Source organism: Pelophylax lessonae, assembly GCF_965119305.1.
Source record: "Pelophylax lessonae genome assembly, chromosome: 7".
NCBI lineage: Eukaryota > Metazoa > Chordata > Amphibia > Anura > Ranidae > Pelophylax > Pelophylax lessonae.
Window position 1 is genome coordinate 213,752,019 of NC_138774.1, and position 19,183 is coordinate 213,771,201.

At 45.0% G+C, this 19,183-nt stretch overlaps 1 protein-coding gene across 4 annotated transcripts in view; it reads right to left on the reverse strand.

Moving 5' to 3' along the window:
* TRAF2 (TNF receptor associated factor 2) overlaps positions 1 to 19,183 on the reverse strand; it is a 108,851-nt gene that overhangs the window by 76,334 nt on the left and 13,334 nt on the right. For 3 of the 4 annotated variants that reach the window (XM_082264413.1, XM_082264412.1, XM_082264410.1), the window contains exon 2: positions 15,240 to 15,291. The exons of the other annotated variant lie outside the window; for it this stretch is intronic. The gene's annotated coding sequence lies outside the window, so the exon portion shown is untranslated. The remainder of the gene's footprint in view (positions 1 to 15,239; positions 15,292 to 19,183) is intronic. 4 annotated transcript variants of the gene reach the window in all.

The following is a 19,183-nucleotide window of genomic DNA, read 5'->3' on the forward strand; positions in this document are numbered from 1 at the left end:
TGGTAATACTGTACTGCTCTTGTCACAGTACGAAAAAAAAATAAAGAAATTATGTAAAAATGTTTTAAAAATTGAAAACTGTCATTAAGCGCCCATTCAGACTGGCGCGACACGACTTGCTGGGGCGACCTGTGGATGCTGTGCACCGCGACCTTGGCGCGACTTGCAGGGACTTCATATAATTGAAGTCAATGCAAGTCGCCTCCAGGTCGCCCAAAGTAGTACAGGACCCTTTTTCTAAGTCGGAGCGACTTGTGTCGCTCCTATTAGAACGGGTCCTGTACTATTCAATGGCGAGCGACCGACCGCGACTTGTCAGTGTGAATGGACCTTATGTGCCTGAGAACATGTGAATGTGTGAGGAGTAATGCCTCATGGGAAATGTAGTCCTAGGCAGAAAAATGAAGTAAGTGGTTCTAAAGACAGAAGTTTTAATACCTTGCTATTGGGGCACTTAATACTATACTTTGTGGCTTGCTATGGAGGCGCTCTGAAGGCAGGAGGAGCAAGGGGCTGCTCTGTGCAAAACCATTACACACCAGGCAAGTAAGTTTCTTTAAAAAAAAGAAAAAAAATCCAACATTTACAATCAATTTAAGGGCTCTGTGCACGAAAGATCAGCATCTGAACACAGGAAAGATGGGTGCTGATAGACTGGAGTTATTTTAAATTGATTGTAAAGTCAGGATGATAAAAACACTGCCATCCCCTCTGTTTAATCAAGGTAAATAGCACTGTTGTGTCATTTTTTAACCACTTCCCGACCACCCACCTATTTACTGCGGCACGGTGGCTCTCCTGCGCAAACCGACATAGACCTAAGTCAGTCGCTCGGGGGAAGCTAGGGGGCGAGCGCACACCCGCCCCCCACTCTGCAGTGGGGAAGCCGATGCACGGGTCAGGCGGCTCCGATTGCCACCTAACACGCGCAATCGCTTCCCGCTGCAAGAGAAGGACGGTCGGCTGTTGTAAACACAGCCGACCATTCTTCTCCCTGAAATGATCACAGAGCTCATGTGATCCTTCCATATTGGAACACATGTCTCGATGGTCATTTCACAAGCCACTCCCCCCCCACAGTTAGAATCACTCCCCTAGGCTTACATTTAACCCATTGATCACCCATAGGGTTAACCCCTTCCCTGCCAGTGTCATTTTACACTAACAGTGCACATTTTTAGCACTGATTACTGTAGTAATGTCACTGGTACCCCCAAAAGTGTAAAAAATGTCAGTTAGGGGTCCAATCTGTCTGCCGAAATGTTGCAGTCCCGCAAAAAATCGCAGATCGCCGCCATTACGAGTAAAAAAAAAAAAAAAAAAAAAATATGTAGCAGAAAACAAATTGGTATAAAATGTTAAAAAATTTATTTTTTAATTTTTTTTTTTTTGAGAATGTCAAATAGCAGAATGTGAAAAATATTGTTTTTTTTCCCAAAATTGTCACTTTTTCTGTTTAGAGCGCAAAAAAATAAATCGAAAAGGTGATCAAATACCACCAAAAGAAAGCTCTATTTGTGGGGGGAAAAAAGGACATCAATTTTATTTGGGTACAGCGTCGCACGACCGCGCAATTGTCCATTAAAGTAATGCAGTGCCGAATCGCAAAATAGGGCCTGGTCATTAAGGGGGCAAATCCTTACTTCTTAACGGTCTTAAAGTGGTTAAAAATTCTAGTAGGAATTACCTCATCTCAAAGCAATGACTTGCTGTCAGTGGCATTCCTCTGCTGATCTTCCCCATGTAAGGAATGCAGGAGGGGCTGAGATAACCCTCTGACATCAGCCTGCCAGCAGAGAAAGGTCATGTGACCGCTGTGAGATAAGGCATTTATGATGACATCTAGTAGTTTAGATCCTGATAAAACAGAGGGGATGCAAGCTACTTTTAAAAGGTATTTCGAGTGACAGGGAAGAGCAGTAGACAGGCAGGAGAGAGAATGATGAAGGAGGTACATAAGCTGTATCATGGATCAGGAGACAAATATTGTGGTCAGCAGAGACAGGATCAGCCAGGTATATTATACAAAGGGCCAAATTACACAGCACAAGCCCTGTGCTGTTTAACATGCTTTAAACAGGGTTCATACACATTTTTACCAATAAAATTCCATGACTTTTCCATGACTTCACGTAAATATTCATGACCTAAAGTTTCATGAAATGTCTATGTATACATGTTAAATAAGAAGAAAATCCATGTCACACCCAGCATATTTTTACTAAAATAAATGACAAGCTTTGTAGTGTACAGTACCTCTGCAGTTAGGGTTTTGTTTCTGGATACAGCGTGACTCAAAATGGTCCCTTGTTTTACAGTGGATGAGATGGAAGCACCGCTGCCGCAGCTGGGAGCCGGTGTCACTTCAGGCGCACGGGTGAAAAAGCCAGCGATCCGATTGGAAGCTATCGAGCACGCAGCTCCAGACTGGTGCTTTGCACCTTTACCGTGGCTAGACAGCGCTGCCTCTCCCATGTGCGAAATGTCAAACGTTTTACGACACACACTATACATTTAGCACGTTCCGGGTCCTGATCTTTCTTCAGCCACCTCTCATACTTTTCATCTTGAAGCCATACATTTTAAAGCTGTATTTCCCTGGCAGTGCTACCCTGTGAACACACTAACTTTAGTTTTAGTTTTAATTGTGTTACCCCCATAAAGTTAAATTGTAATTTGACCAATATATTGTAACTGGAGAAAGAAGATTAATAGCCTCTCCTGCTTGGGGATAAAGCTTCAGTTCAGGCAGTCATGATGGACGTGCACCCGGACTGGTATGGATGGCACAGTCAGATGCACAAAATGCGGCGCTTACTCTTTAGGCCCCAGCCACAGTCATGATGGAGGTGCAGGTGGACTGGTATGGATGGCACAGATGCACAAATGCGGCGCTTACTCTTGTCTATACTCCGGGGTCAATTCCTGGGAAAAAAAGTGTGGGGCTGTGGACATGATACAGAAGATGGTCAAAGGCTGCAGACATGGTACAGGAGATGGTCAAAGGCTGCAGACATGGTACAGGAGATGGTCAAAGGCTGCAGACATGGTACAGGAGATGGTCAGAGCCTGCGGACATGATACAAGAGAAGGTCAAGAACTGCAGACATGATAGAAGATAGAAGAGCACTAGGGGGGCCAGAGAGCAGGGGGGAAGCAGAGAGCACTGGAGGAGCTGAATGGCGCACGGAGGGGGGGGGGACTGGAGAGAATTGAGGGGGGGGTTTGGAAAGCATTGCAGGGGGGTTGGAAGGCGCAGGGGGGTGGAGAGCACTGGGGGGGGAAGCAGGGAAAACCAGGGAGATGGAGAGCCCGAGGGGGGAACTGGAGAGCACTGTCTGGGGGGGGAACTGGAAATCACTGAGGGGGGAGCAGAGCACTGGGGGAGCCAGAGAGCATGGGGGGGGGGGGGGATGAAAAGCACTATGGGGAGCTGAAGAGCACCGGGGGGGCTAAGAGTATGGGGGGGCTAAAGAACACTGGAGGGGCTAAAGAGCACGGGGGGGGGTTAATAGCACTGGGGGGGGGGGGTTAATAGCACTGAGGGGGGGTTAATAGCACTGAGGGGGGCTAAAGAACACGGGGGGGGCTAAAGAGCACTTAGGGGGGCCAGCAAAGGAAGTTGTATAGGAGGGGGATGGGGCAGCTGCATATAGATAAATTGAACTTTCCATATTCCTCCTGCAGCTGTCCCATCCCATCCCCATCCCATCCCCCTCCTATCCAGCACACAAAACCAGGCTGCTCAGACACTCTCACTGACCTTCTTCCTGCCGCTGCCTCCTTCACACGGAGATGCGGGCGGCCCGGTGGACACCAGCCTGACACCCCCAGTGCAGCGATGCTGGTGGCCCGGCGGACACCGGCCTGACACCCCCCCAGTCCGGCCTGACACCCCCCAGTGCGGCGATGCTGGCGGCCCGGCTGACCCCCCCCCCAGTGCGCGCCCCTGGGAGCGGGACAGTAAGTGCACTATTTCTTGGTTTCAGGTTTAGGCGGATCAATCCGCCGCAGAGTTCCTACCCTGTCATGGTCTATTCATATTGAAGATACAAAGACTGGTTTAGGCGCTCAGAGGTCAAAGTTCAAAGAGTTCATATAGATATAAGCTGAAACAATGGCAGATAAAAGTGTTGGATGTACACAGGTGGGGCAAAAACAGTTCGCACAGGGCGGGGATTTGGAGTCCATGTGCAAATTGCTGACAGTTCTTAGAGGCAATCATAGGGTGATCCACAGCTCAGGGTCAGCTCATTCAAACAGAGTGAAGTCAACTCTAAACGGATAAAGGAGGAGGGAAGAGCGCCACTTGAGTGCAAGATTATGATTTATTATGACATAAATACGTAGTAACTTACATTAAAGTAAGGATAAAAGCGTCTGTCAGGTCCAAAACGGTTCCACGATGGTGAGAGGGGTCCACACAATCCAGGATGCCTCAGGTAAAGAGCGCCAGACCAGCTGGCTGTGTGCGTCCGGGTGATCGGGGAGATCAGAAAGATGCGGCCGTGGAGGGAACCGGAAGGCGTCTGACGTCAGCGGCAGGAAACAGGCAAGATGGCTGAGGGGGCCCCCGCATCTTTCTGATCTCCCCGATCGCCCGGACGCACACAGCCAGCTGGTCTGGCCCTCTGTACCTGAGGCACCCTGGATTGTGTGGACCCCTCTCACCATCGTGGAACCGTTTTGGACCTGACAGACGCTTTTATCCTTACTTTAAAGTTACTACGTATTTATGTCATAAATCATAATCTTGCACTCAAGTGGTGCTCTTCCCTCCTCCTTTATTCATATTGAAGAGGCCAGTGACCAGGCTTCAGCTGTGCAGCGCGCTGCGGCTGATTAATCCGCCTAAACCCGAAACAGAGAAAATAGTCCACTTACTGTCCCCCGCTCCCACAGAATACAGGGGGTCTGGAGACATTTTCTAAATTAAATAGTTGCACAAAATTCCATGACTTTTCCAAAACTTAGTGGGGTTTACTCATTTTCCATAACTTTTCCAGGCCTGGAAAGTGTCATGTCAAAATCCCAATCCTTTTCCAGGATTTTCATGACCGTATGAACCCTGTTTAAAGGAACAGGATATATATATATATATATATATATATATATATATATATATATATATATATTTATTTTATTTATACACACACATATATGATAAAAGTTGTGTGTGTGTATAATAAATATATATATATATATATATATATATATATATATATATATATATATATAATAAAAGGTGTGTGTATGTATGTATATATATATATATATATATATATATATATATATATATATATATATATATATATATATATATATATATATATATATATATATATATATATATATATAGATAGATATTGAGAGAGAGAGAGAAAGAGAGAGAAAGAGAGAGAAAGAGAGAGAGAGAGAGAGAGAAAGAGAGAGAAAGAGAGAGAAAGAGAGAGAAAGAGAGAGAGAGAGAGAGAGAGAGAGAGAGAGAGAGAGAGAGAAAGAGAGAGAGAGAGAGAGAAAGAAAGAGAGAGAGAAAGAGAGAGAGAAAGAGAGAGAGAAAGAGAAAAAAAGCGAGAGAAAGAGAAAGAAAGCGAGAGAAAGAGAAAGAAAGCGAGAGAAAGAGAAAGAAAGCGAGAGAAAGAGAAAGAAAGCGAGAGAAAGAGAAAGAAAGCGAGAGAAAGAGAAAGAAAGCGAGAGAAAGAGAAAGAAAGCGAGAGAAAGAGAAAGCGAGAAAGAGAAAGCGAGAGAAAGAAAGCAAGAGAAAGAAAGCAAGAGAAAGAAAGCGAGAGAGAAATATATATATACATTGCACCCTCCTAGGTAGGTGCTAGTGAGAGAGTATCGTTTTTGGCTTGGTCTGCCTATCAGAGGAGCAGCAGGTAAATCTATATTGCTTTCTGCCTACCAAAGAGCAGGATCTGTGAGTTAGGTCTGCTCAGTGTGCCTTTCATTGAGTCTAGATAGTGTTTCACACTGGTCCAATAGGGAGGCATGTTGGACAGTGGGGAGGAAACCTGACCAATGTGTACACAGGCTTTGATACAGTCCCAGTGATTGGCAGAGATCGGTTGTCTCGGTGCATTATGGGATACTGTATAAAAGCCAGGAGCACATGTGCTGCAGGATCTTTGGCTGGTGAGCAGAGTCCAGGAGGAAGGGTGGCGCTGCCTCCTCCTCTGCAGCAGTGGCACGTGGTCACAGGCGGTCGGCCTGAGGATCAGAGGAAAGGAACTGAGCCTAGAGGTCTAGAAGAACTGTCTGGAGGGGTAGAGACACTGGAAACCCTCGAAAAACAGTATCGTGAGTACAGGGGATCATGTCTAGGGGCCTGACCTGAGGGGGGCCACCCCGGTATAGGATATTTAGAGAACAGGTGTCAGTCTGCGGAGTGAAAGGGGATACTAGGCAGGTATCCTGAAGATAATCTATCCAACTAAGTCGTCTGAATAGAGACTTGACCTAAATTCATCTAGTGGCAAGGTGAATCTGCAGCCTGGCTGCATCTTCAGACAGGAGTCCTCATCTACTGTGAATAGTTGAAGCTGGAGTATCCCAATATTCCCTTCTCCCATCCCTAATTTAAATAAAACCACAAAAATAACTACATTCCCTAGACTGTTCATTGACTGAGCCAAAAAGCAGAGAGTTAAATTGTGCAAGCTGCAGTTGCCATCAGTAATCCAGGGGGATCCCAAGGTGAACAATCCAGCAGTCCTCAAGGGGACAGTGCTACATATATTACTTTCACGGTTTTGCAGCATAAATTAACCTCTTATAGTAGCGATTATCTGCTGTTTTTGCACTAGAAAAAGCTAATTTTTAAGAATACATTTTAAAACGAATGTAACTTCTGAATGAAAACCCATTCAAATCTACACGTTTTCTATTCGGAGCCTTTAAATTTTTCTGTCTCTGTGGTCAAAAACGACCATCAATTCGAACACCGATTAGAAAATCGATAGAACTTTCTTAAAACTTACATTTTGTGTTTGGCCAGCATAAGTGACAGCAGGCGGCACAGGTAACTTGTATCAAGCTACCTGTCTATGACAAGGGAGTCTTGTCATGTATAATATTATATTACAGTACTGTTTGAAAATTTGCAAAACAGGAGTTTTTATGTCTTTTTAGGTTTTTTCTTTAGATAAAAATTTTGATTTCGAGTCAATAATTTGTACCAGATTCAACCTCTAATAGATATCTCTTCTGTCTGTTATTCTCTGAGTGGATGAGATTCCCGAACCATATAGCTAGTTACTTATATTTGCCACTGCATATAGATTCAATAATAAATTGTCTTTTTAAACTTTATATACTAACTAAATTATACACCACATTTTGAGGTTTTTATTTGATTAATCAAAACAATATTCGACCAACTAATCTATTATGAAAATATTAATTAGATGCCATCCTAAAGCTGGCCCAAACAAACTATATTCTGCACTAATAAGTGTGCCCGCTGTGCATGTTGCATGAACTGTATGAAGCCTCAGCTGAATACAGAATACAGCCCTTCGTTACAACAGTGAAACAAGACCTTCCCATCTCACATCTGGAACAAAAATTGGATCGGGCTTAGCAGCACTCAGCCATTCACAGGCAGCTTTTTATTCTTTGAATAAATACAAATCTTCCTCTGATTGGCGGAGAGGCCGGTGGATGACCTCACAATCTACTGTACATACAGTTTATAGAATGAGCCCAGTGTGGCCCAAACTAGTTAAAGGGAAAATAAACATGGAAATCAGCCTTTAAGGGGTATTAAAGTAATACTAAAGTCTCAGGTTTTTTTTTTTTTTCATTTTAAAATTAACATGTTATACTTACCTGCTCTGTGCAGTGGTTTTGCACAGAGCAGCCCAGATTCTCCTCTTCTCGGGTCCCACGCCGGCCCCTCTCTCCTGCCAAGTGCCCCCACAGCCAATAAGGAAGGAGAGTTCTGGACAGACGAGACTCTCCTGCAACAATCCCTGCATTGAGATGGGGTTCAGAGGGCTCCTTCCTGCATACAGAAGGTTTTTATCTTCATGCATAGAATGCATGAAGATAAAAAAACTTTGACTGTACAACCACTTTAAACCCAAAACCAAAATGTTTTTATATTGCAGCTTACCAATCAGATGTGGTGGCTGCAGTAGTTGTCCTTTCTTTGGCTTTTTCCCTCTGTTTTCACCTGGTGATCGGGTCACCAGATTTAAATACACTAAACAAATTTAAGCTATACTCCAGCTCACACTTTATAATCAATTACATCAGTTTTATTTTCCTTTTGTGATAAAGGCTTTACATGAATGAATAAAAGCTGAACATTTTAATCACCCCTGTCACTGGTAAAAGGATAGTCTCATCCATGTAAGCTGATACACACTGCTGGAGAGCTTGAACTTTTGAAAAACAGAGAAGAGTTGCTGGCTGGATCAACAGATGAAAACAGAAGAAAAAAATCCAAAAAAGAAAACTAATGGAGCCATCACATCTAAGAATTGGTAAGCTGCAATACAATAAATCTTTGCTCTTGGATTTAATATCGCTTTAAGAGAGATTTCCTCTAGCTGCCTGTCCCAGGGACAACCTTTTCCCCAGACAAGAAGTGAAGACGAATCCAACAACAACACAAACAGAATAAAAACTGGATTTTTAGCTTACCGTAAAATCCTTTTCTCTGAAGTTCATTGACAGACGCAGCTTCATATCTTCTTGACCATTGGGTTATGCTGCCCCCTACAGGAGGACACTAGGCAGGAAAAATCTTTCACCACGCCTATGGGGCTGTCCCTGCAGGCATAACCCCACACACTCTGCTACAGCCCGCAGTTGCGTTGCAGTGTTTAGAAGACAACAACCCCAATCCACTCAAAAGTAGAGGGGCGGGTGCTGTGTCTGTCAATGAACTTCAAAGAAAAGGATTTCACGTTAAAAAATCCAGTTTTCTCTATCGTTAATTGACAGACGCAGCTTCATATCTTCTTGACCATTGGGACATCCAAAAGCAGTATTAGCATGAGGGGTGGGAAAAAATAATGCAAAGAAGGCTAAATGTAACCAACCAGGTAACAAGGAGCTCAACCAGGAACAACTGGAGCTCACCTAGAAAAAACATACACCCTCAAAGAGAAAAAAAAGGTTTCTTTAGACAGCAGCCTGCAAAACCTTGAGGCCAAAAGAGGCATCCGAAGATGCAAATACATCTACCTTGTAGAACTATGTGAACGTGTGCTCCGACGACCAAGTTGCTGCCTTGCAAATTTGCATGATGCCTGATGGCGAAAAGCCCAAGAGGCACTCAACACTAGTAGAATGTGCCTTCCCCCGAGAAAGGAGGAACCTGATCCTTTAATGAATAAGCCTGAACCACCATCTGCCTTATCCATCTGGATATGGTCGCAGCAGATGCAGCCATTCCTTTACGAGGTCCTTCGGTAAGGACCGAAAGAGTCAGAATTTATGAAAGATTCAGTAGCCACCAGATAAACTCTAATTGCCCGAACCACATCCAAAGAACGTAAAGCAATTTCCTTCGGATGCTTGGGTTTAGAACAGAGTGAAGGCAGCACAATGTCTTCATTCAAATGGAAATCAGACACCACCTTAGGAAGAAACGACTGATTAGGTCAAAGTACCACTTTATCTCTGTGGACCACCAGATAAGTTGAACGGCAAGACAACGCCGCCAATTCAGACACCCTGCGGGCAGAAGTGATAGCCACCAAAAAGGCAACCTTCTGAGATAATGTAAGCAAGGGAATCTCCCTGATGTTCTTAAAAGGAGGTTTTTGAAGAACCAATAAACACCAAATTCAGATCCCACGGAGGTAACTGGGATCGCCTCGGAGGCGCCATATGACGCACCCCCGAATAAAAGTGTGAATCAGGGCATGTGTAGCTAAAGGACGTTGGAAAAACACAGCTAATGTCAACACTTGGCCTTTGATAGTGCCCAAAGCCAAACGCAGTTCAAACCCTTTATGAAGAAAAGTCAAAAACCTAGCTACCGAAAACAAGCGAGGGTGCATTTTCAACGATTCACACCATGAAATGTACGATTTCCACGTACGATGATAAATCTTCCTGGAAGTAGACTTCCGGACTTTCAATAGTGTAGGAATCCGAGTCAGAAAGACCTCTATCCTTTAATACCTGGCTTTCAACAGCCACGCCGTTAAAGCCAGTGACTGTAAAGCAGGATGGAAGATCGGCCCCTTGAGACAGCAGATCTTCCCTGAGAGGAAGTTTTCAAGGAGCATCGGCGACCAACCTTACCAGGTCTGCGTACCAAGACTGGCGAGGCCAGTCTGGGGCCACCAGAATGACCGGAATCCCTTCCACCTCTGTTCTGCACAGCAGGTTCGGCAGAAGTTTCAGCGTCGGGGACGCATAGATCAGCCGATACTGACACCAAGGAGCCACCAGTGCGTCTGTGGCATCGGCCAGAGGATCCCTTAACCTGGCCACAAACCTCTGTACCCTCTTGTTGAGTCGGGAAGCAAACAGGTCAACATCGGGTGTCCCCCACCGAACACACAGGAGGTGAAGCACCTCCGGGTGTAGGGACCACTCCCCCCGATCCAACACCTGACGACTCAGGTAATCCGCCTGCCAGTTTTCCACACCGGGGATGTGCACAGCAGAGAGAGCTTGGACAAACTTTTCCACCCAATCCGGAATCTCGGCCACCTGGCAGGCCATTAAGACACTCTTGGTGCCCCCTTGATGATTGATGTACAACACAGCCGTGGCATTGTCCGATAGAATCCGGACCAGGCAACCTTGCAGACAAGCCATCCAATGATGCAGGCAAATCTTTATTGCTTGGTAAAGACCCTGGGAGCGGAGGCAAGACCAGAAGGTAACGCTGCAAATTGATAATGCTCCTCTCCTATAGCGAAGCGGAGAAAACGCTGGTGTCCAGCGTAGATAGGGATGTATAGATATGCGTCCTTGATAACTATGGAGGCCAAAAAGTCTCCATAGTGTAGGGACGCCATTACCGTGCAAATCGACTCCATTCGAAACCTCTGTGCCTGCACAAAGCGGTTCAAAGCCTTGAGATCCAGGATTGGACGCACTTTGCCTTCCTTCCTGGACACAGTAAACAGGTTTGAATAGAACCCCTGAAAAAACTTTCCTGAGATGGAACCACCACAATCACCCTTTGCAAAAGCAGATCTTGTACCACCTCTCGAAGATCCCTTAAACGGTCTGGAGATAGGGGTAGATTGGACAGGGAAGAACCTGTCCAACAGTTGAGACCGGAATTTGATCTTGTACCTTGATCGCATCAGTTCGTGAACCCATTTGTCCTGGAACAAGGAGTCCATGGTTCCGGAAAGAAGCGAAGACGTTCCCCCACGCCAGAATCGGGTGAGGGTACCCTTTCATGCAGAGGAGGATTTGTCTGCAGATCCAGATTTACCTGGCTACTGTTTACCTGACCATGTCTTCTTGGAACCCCCAGAAGACCTGAATGGCTTTTCTTTTTCTTGCAACCCGGAGGTACGAAAAAGCCGCTTATGAGCAGTAAAAGAAGGCCCCCCATCTAGTACGTGGTGCCTTGCCCTTAAGAGGATTGAGGGAGAAGAGTACTCTTCCCACCCGTAAGGCCTTTGTTCAACTCATCCAGGGAGGATCCAAACAACCTCTCCCCATAAAGGGAAGGTCAAAAAGAGCCTTTTTGGAAGCCTGGTCCGCAGACCAGCTTTTTAACCACACCATGCATCTAATATGCAATCACCACAGCAGACACTCTGGCCACCAGACTAACACATGTAAATGGTGGGACAGAGACTCAATCTGACTATCAACAGGGTCCGTAAAGACCGGGTATTCTTCCACCGGGACCACAGTAAACTTATTCAGTCTGGAAACTGGATGAACCACCTTAGGTGGCACAGTCCACTGTGTGGAAACCTTATCCTTGAAGGGATAATGGCGTTTAAAACGCATGGGCACCACTAACATGTGCTTGATGCGCTCCCACTGTTCCTTGACAATATTGTCAAAAAGTTCCAGACAGGGGGACACTTTGCCCGATTTCTGGGATTTGCAGGTGCCAAAAGACACCTGCGTTCCTGACACTGTAGACTCAGCCGCCATTTTTAAAGTTTCTCGCATTAAAACTATAAGTACTTTCACTAACATGCTTTCCCGCACAGCGGCTGATGAGGACACAGAGCCACCAGGGTGGGGTGAGTCTGCGGCGGCCATAACTGCCTCCAAATCTGAGGATACAGCAGAAGGAGGCAAAGGCAAAGGGCTCTTATGGCTAGCGTTACTTTTTAACACTAAATCCACTTTTGACACCAGGCTTTCCAAAATTGCTGTAAAAACTGACAGGGGCTGCGACACCCACCCCCCCCCGCAGTGGCCACAGTATATCCGCCCCCCAGAGGTAAGAACCTGTTATGGGAGGGAGGGAACAGCTGAGGGGGGTCCTGGTATACCCAAGAAGCCAGGGGAACCGAGGGATACCCAAGGGTCTGACTATTCCATGGAGGGGGCCCATGTCCACCCTGAGACCACCTATTCACCATACCACGATATTAAGTGGGCCCCACTCCGAACAGACTACCTCCCAGCAGGGAAGGGGGTGCTGCCAGCCAAGGGGTACGCTGCGACTTAGGTCGTTCGTGTCCCAGCGAGACGGTCCACTCGTGGGCTCGTCCCCGTCCAACGGGGCTCTGTCGTGGCGAGGCCTAGTGCTGAACTATAACCTGCTCACGCTCGCTGACCAGGATGGGGGACCTTCGGAATCTAGAATATCCAGTCCGAAACCCAGCCGGCTGCTGCTTGTAGTTCTCCAGGAACTCTACTAATGAAAAAATTACAAAAAAAAGGTTCCCAAAAAATAACAGCGTAGACCAAAGTCCCAGCAGGGAACTAGGTCCTACTCCTAAACTAGGCAGAAACAAACTGAGGGCTGTAGCAGAGTGTGTGGGGTTACAACTGCAGGGACAGCCCCATAGGCATGGTGAAAGCTTTTTCCTGCCTAGTGTCCTACTCCTGTAGGGGGCAGCATAACCCAATGGTCAAGAAGATATGAACGATAGAGATAAAGCTTTTTAAAGGTTAGTAGGGGAAGGAGAGAAATTCTGCTTTTAAGGCTGTCCTTTTCGCTGTTGCAGATTTTCCCTCCCCTCCTGTCTAATCCCCCAAGCGCCATCCCCTGAACAGAAAGTGAGGAAAAACCCCCAACCAGAACCCTAGAAAGTAGTTAACCTGACAAAGGTTCTAATGCTTTCCTAACGTAATGGCCAAATGGGTGGATGCGTGCCCGTGGCATCATCCCACGGCCATCTTTGATTATGGTGTGGTGAGTTGGGAATACTTAACAATACAAGCCTTGCTGTTTTGCAACAGCAAAATATCGATATCTTTGGAGTGTTTCTGAGCGCGGTTTGACCTTTTGTATGAGGTCAAGCACAGAGGTGAGAAGGTGGGTGAAGGCACGCAGGGCACATATTTATGATTGAAGATTTCATTATCACAAGTTGCACTGTGGTGACATGTTTAGATCATAGTTTATGGATGAGTTTTAATGGACTTTGTTCACGGTTATAGTTGAGCTATACTTTGTTTTTTGATATATAGAGGGGGTGTTGTGGAATCATCTGCACAGCACTAGAGGAAGCAACTAATATTTGTCTTTTTAAAGCGGAGTTCCGACCACAAAATCGACATAATCAATTTTGTGGCCATCCGATTGCTTTTCTTCACCTGAAAAGGAAATGGATAGTTAGGATTTTTTTTTTTTAACTTACCTTGTTATCGTAGAAAGATATACTCACCTTTCTTCCACTTCCTCCCTCGGCGGCCGCGGCCCGCGCCGTCATTTCCGGTTTGCAATGATTCCTGGGAGCTGAACGTCATCGCTCCCAGGAATCAATGCGACGGCACCGATCGTCACTTCCGGTGCGACGCCGCATTCCCTGCTAAATGGCTTCTGGGCATTTTTTTACTGCTAGTGGCTATAGTAGCAGCTAGCAATAATTGCACATAAAATCCAATAGGCTGGTTGTACCCAAGTTGATCGATCAATCCACTTGGGTACAATGGTTCGAATCTTGGCCGGTTCAGCGGGGTCCGACCGAGATTTGAACTGTATATGGCCAGCTTTAGCAACAGGGTCTCTAAATCTAGCCATACCTGGATCCAAATTCAGCTGGTTCAGCAGGGACCAGATGAATTCCAATCAATACATGGGCACTCACTTTGGCTGTACAGATCAATCAACTTCTGTACAACTGCCCTGTCAGATTTTTATTGCTTGATCAGCACATTCCGATGGTAGGAGATGTCTCTCTACTGTCAGAATACAACAAGCTTAGTAGGATTCCTCCATCCACATTGAGTGTGTAAAAAGGGGAATTCAAATCAGTTTTTTCATTGAACCCACTTTTTGAATAAAAAAAAATACTGATCGATCTGCAGGCTTGTCTTTTTTTTAACCACTTGAAGACCGTAACATTGTTACAATTTTGGATGATGTTTTTTGGTGTTATTTAATCACTGCTGGTTTTTGTTTTTTTTTTTACTTTTTATTGAAGGAAAAATACTAAAAATGTTGAAAAAAAAAAGGTGTGTCTTTGTTGCAAAACTTAGTAAATAATCTCTCTTCATAAATGTAGGCCAAAATGTGTATTCTGCAACATTTCGTTGGTAAAAAAAACAACACAATACCAAATAAGTGTATGTTATTTGTGTGAAAGTCACAGTCTACAAACTCTAGAATATATATTTGAAAATTGACCAATCCAGATGTAGTGACTGCCTTTCCCAATTTTGAAAGCCCTAAAATGCCTAGGTAGTACAAATACCTGCAAAAGTATCCCTTTTTGGAAAGTGAACAGTCCGAGGTATTTAGTAAGAGGCATGCTGCATTTTTTGTAATTGTAGCTTATCTTATTTTTTTGAGAATGAATTAACCCCTTGACGCTAAGTGTATGCATATATGCAGCCTCACGGAAGTGGGTCCTAATCCTGTGGAGCCACATATATGCGTACCTGCGTACCTGTGCTGCTCCCAGCACAGGAACTGAACCCCCCCCCCCCCCCCCTCGAGAGTCCCCTGTGTTGTACCAACCAGGAGGCCCTGAGGACAGAGATTGCGCTCACATATCTGACTAACCTCTGACTTTGCAGGCTCTGATGGCTGTAACTTTGCCTCATAAACCTCATAAACATCCCCAGCCATATTATATATACATCACACATATAAAAAAAATTGAAATTAAACTTACTCACAACCAGATGTCCCCTGCGGCTCCTCAACACACACGAATTTCTTCACACCTACAGCATAGAACAGCATTACATTAATATGATGCACAGCCTAGACATACCTGAAAGCAAAAGAGAATCTGCAAGGAGCTATACTTTCAATTTCCAGCTGACTCTGACCAAGATAATAATAAAAAAAAAAAAGTTAACCCCTTTCTGCCACCCCAGCATCTCTTGCAATTGAAAAATTGCCTGGATGGTGGGATGGATCGACAATGTGTAAAATAGATGATAGAAGAGAAAAAAAAAAAGCTAGAAAGTTGATAGGATAGAAACTTCCTTGCTGGACAAAAAGACTCAGGGTGTTCTATCACCATGCAAGAGTTAAATTATACACCCCCCCCCCCCACTGGCTTAAAGTGATATTAGAAGGCAAAAAAAAAAATCACAACAAAAAATAGGTTATACTTACCTGCTCTGTGCAGCGGTTTTGCACAGAGCAGCCCCGGTCTCCTCCTACTGCGTCCCCTGTCGGTGCTCTTAGCACTGGCTGTTGTCTCAGCCAATGAGGAGGGAGGGTTCCCAAAGAGCCAATGCACATTGCTAGATCGAGAGGAGCTCATATTAAAAAAATAAATAAAAACCCTCAGCCTTCAGAAACTCTAAGCCTGGTACACACATTCAGATTTCAGGCACAGCGGCTGCACACAAAAAAAAAGATCACTGTACTAAGCAACGTTAGTGCAACAATCTCTCCCACTTTGCCTTTGTGTTCCGACAGGTAGACTCCCCCGGGAACTCTCCCCTCCCTGCCAGAACACACTAATAAGCGCTTGCAGACATTAGCTGCAAGCACTGATCGGATGCTGGTTTTCCAGCATGTCCCTTCTATCGGAAGAACAGCTGTACACATGGTCCGAATGTGGGCCAGTTCCTGCTGAACCAGCCGAATTGTGCGTACCCCCAAGCTTTACACTCACACTGGCTTGTAAGGTGTTCCCAGGCAGACCCCTCTGCTAACCTGACCAGTGATCGCAGTTTTACTACACATTTCTCTATGGAGAGTGAACTGCGCCAGGACCACATGTTCCAAGTGGACCTAGGCACGAATCAGAGCACTCCCACTACACAAACGAACCACCCAAAGGGGCTGAGCCGTGCCTGGGACCAGTTAAATAAGCAAATGTGAGCGCACTCTAAGGCAGGCCATACACAGTGCAAATTTGTTTCCTTCAACCACCAGTTGCAGGAAACAAATCTTCGTGAATCTCCCATCAACACCGACAGTGCTGACAGGGGAATTCCTCCTGTCGAGTAATTGTCTGCTCCCAGCGATTATCGCTCGTGGCTATAGAAGCCGCTAGCGATAATCGTAAGAGAATCCCACAGGTTGGTTGTACCCAAGTTGATACATTCAGCCTGCCCATTAATGGTTCAAATAACGTATGGCCGGCCTAAAGCCTAGTACACACAGGCCGAATGTCGGGTGTCTTCTGCTAGTTAAAAGAAAAAAAAAAAAAAAAAGGTCGACATTTGGTCCCCCTGGCAGAACACAATAGAACAGCAGGGGAGATTGCTGTATTAAAGCAGAGCTCCAGTCACCGTAATCAGATTTTATTTAAAAGCACCCCCATGATTGGCACAAATTGTACATTACTATCTGGATACTGTTGCAAATGTAACTGTGTGTGTTTTTTTTCTAATTTGTAAAAAATGACCGGAAACAGGCAGGGACCATCGCAGTTCTGGGCATCTGAAGCCCACTTGTGTCCATTTCCTGGATTAGGTGCAGCTGGCTACACAGCTTGCACCTCCCGAACTCGTGCATCGCAGTGTCTGATTACAGATTGACATAGCGATGGCGGCTGCAGCGGAAGTTCCCGCCCCGTTATGGCAACCTTTCAATCAAAAGAGAATCAGGCGATTCCCTTGGACTTCTGGGATCGATGACGCCGATATCCCAGGAGTCCAAGGGAATCGCCTGATGACGACATTGCCTAGGCGGCTGGGATCAGAAGTGCCGCTGACACATTTAAAATAAAAGTATTTGGACATAATTTAAAAAAAAAATGAATATCCATTTAGGGCTGCACTGTGGGTGGGCATGTGAGTAAAAGCAACTTGAAAATATGGGTGGAACTCCGCTTTAAAGTCAGGTTGTTAGTACAGCGGCGCCCACCTAAGCGGTCAGTTTTTTTTTTTTGTTAAACCCAAAAAAAAAAAAAAATTATAACGTGTACCAGGCTTAAGAGAAAAGAAGAATGAAGGGACAACAGTACAGCACTGACTACACAGAACACCATTTGTATGCAAATTGTGTCACCTAGATGCCTCTAAAGTAGTGGTGCACCGAAATTTCGGCAAAAAAAATTTTCAGCCGAAAATGGGCCTATGCCATTTCGGCCGAAAAGGTGTTAAAGATGCCGACAATTATTGGCCGCAAATAGTTGTAAGAAGTGAACCCTTCACTTCCCTGTCAGACGGGTCTCTCCGCTGACCGCTCCATTCCTCCGTCGGCGCTGGCACTTTAGTGTGAGCAACACTGGTTGCTAGGATGGCCGACTGGCATCTAGCAACCAGTGACGTCCGAGGAGAAGATCCAGCATGCACAGCAGAGGAGGATCCTTGTCCTCCTCTGTGCCTATTGCAGAATGGCTCCACCCACCTCCTCCCTTCATGTGTTCTGTGCTGCTGAGGAGGGTAATATCTCTCTCTCTCTCTGCATGAGCTCTAGTGCTGTGTGCTGCCGAGGGAGGAGGAGTGTTCTCTCTCTCTCATGTGCTGTGTGTGCTGCCAAGGAGGGTTCTCTCTATCTCACCCTCTCTCAGCAATGATGAGCATTGGCTATGGGTGCTGTAAAGTATTTTAACATAACTATTGCTGTGGTCCTAAGCTAGCTGGCACACAATGGGTTAACCTCAGATAGCAGGGCAATGTGTGTATTCCCATTATTTAAAAAAAAAAATCAAGTCTAGGATCAATGATATTGCCTTCAGTAAAGAGGAAGTGAAAGACTGTTATTTGAAAGGTTTAGCAGTGAAAAGAGTCACTTCAAAATCCTGTTTACCAATTAATGTTAGTGGTGCCTTTCAAAGTGCCATTTGCAGAACCTTTGATGCTAATGAACACACTCTCTGGGAGACCATAGGAAAGATACTCTGCACTTCCACACAGCCTAAGCCATTGCTGCACTGATGAGCTCACAGAAAGCCGGCTCACATGTTTATCACTGAAACAATTCTATTTCTCTTATGTAAACACCTACATCATAATTATGCATTTCATTTGCATGTCGCATACAGTTCAATAAGAAGAGATCTGTGCAAAAAAAAAAAAAAAGCTTCTCCTTCCTGACTTCCCAGAAATGGCTTCATGCAGGGGTCTCTGTCTCTCTCTCTCTCTACCTTCCATACTGACACAGGACGTCTGTCTGTCTGCCTATAGGAGACTCATTGCTCTGCTAGGTTATCATATCAGTGACAAGTATGCTCATTGGTGTAATTAGCTACATTTTATAATTTCCTGTTAACCACTTTACCACTAGAGCATTTTGCGGTCTTACGTCTGGGCCACTTTTTGCGATTCGGCGCTGTGCGAATTTAACTGACAATTGCGCGGCCGTGCGACGCCATACCCAAACGAAATTGACGTCCTTTTTTTTCCCACAAACAGAGCTTTCTTTTAGTGGTATTTGATCACCTGTGCGATTTTTACTTTTTGCGCTATAAACAAAAAAAGAGCGTTTATTTTGAAAAAATAACAATATTTTTAACATTTTTTTATATGAAATTCCCCCCAAAAAAGATGTAAAAACCAATTTTTTTTTAAATTTTTGGCCAATTTGTTTTCTGCTACCCATGTTTGGTAAAAAAATAAAATAAAAAAATCGCAATAAGCGTATTTTAATTGGTTTGCGCAAAAGTTATTGCGTTTACTAACAAAGGGAAAGATTTATGTCATTTTT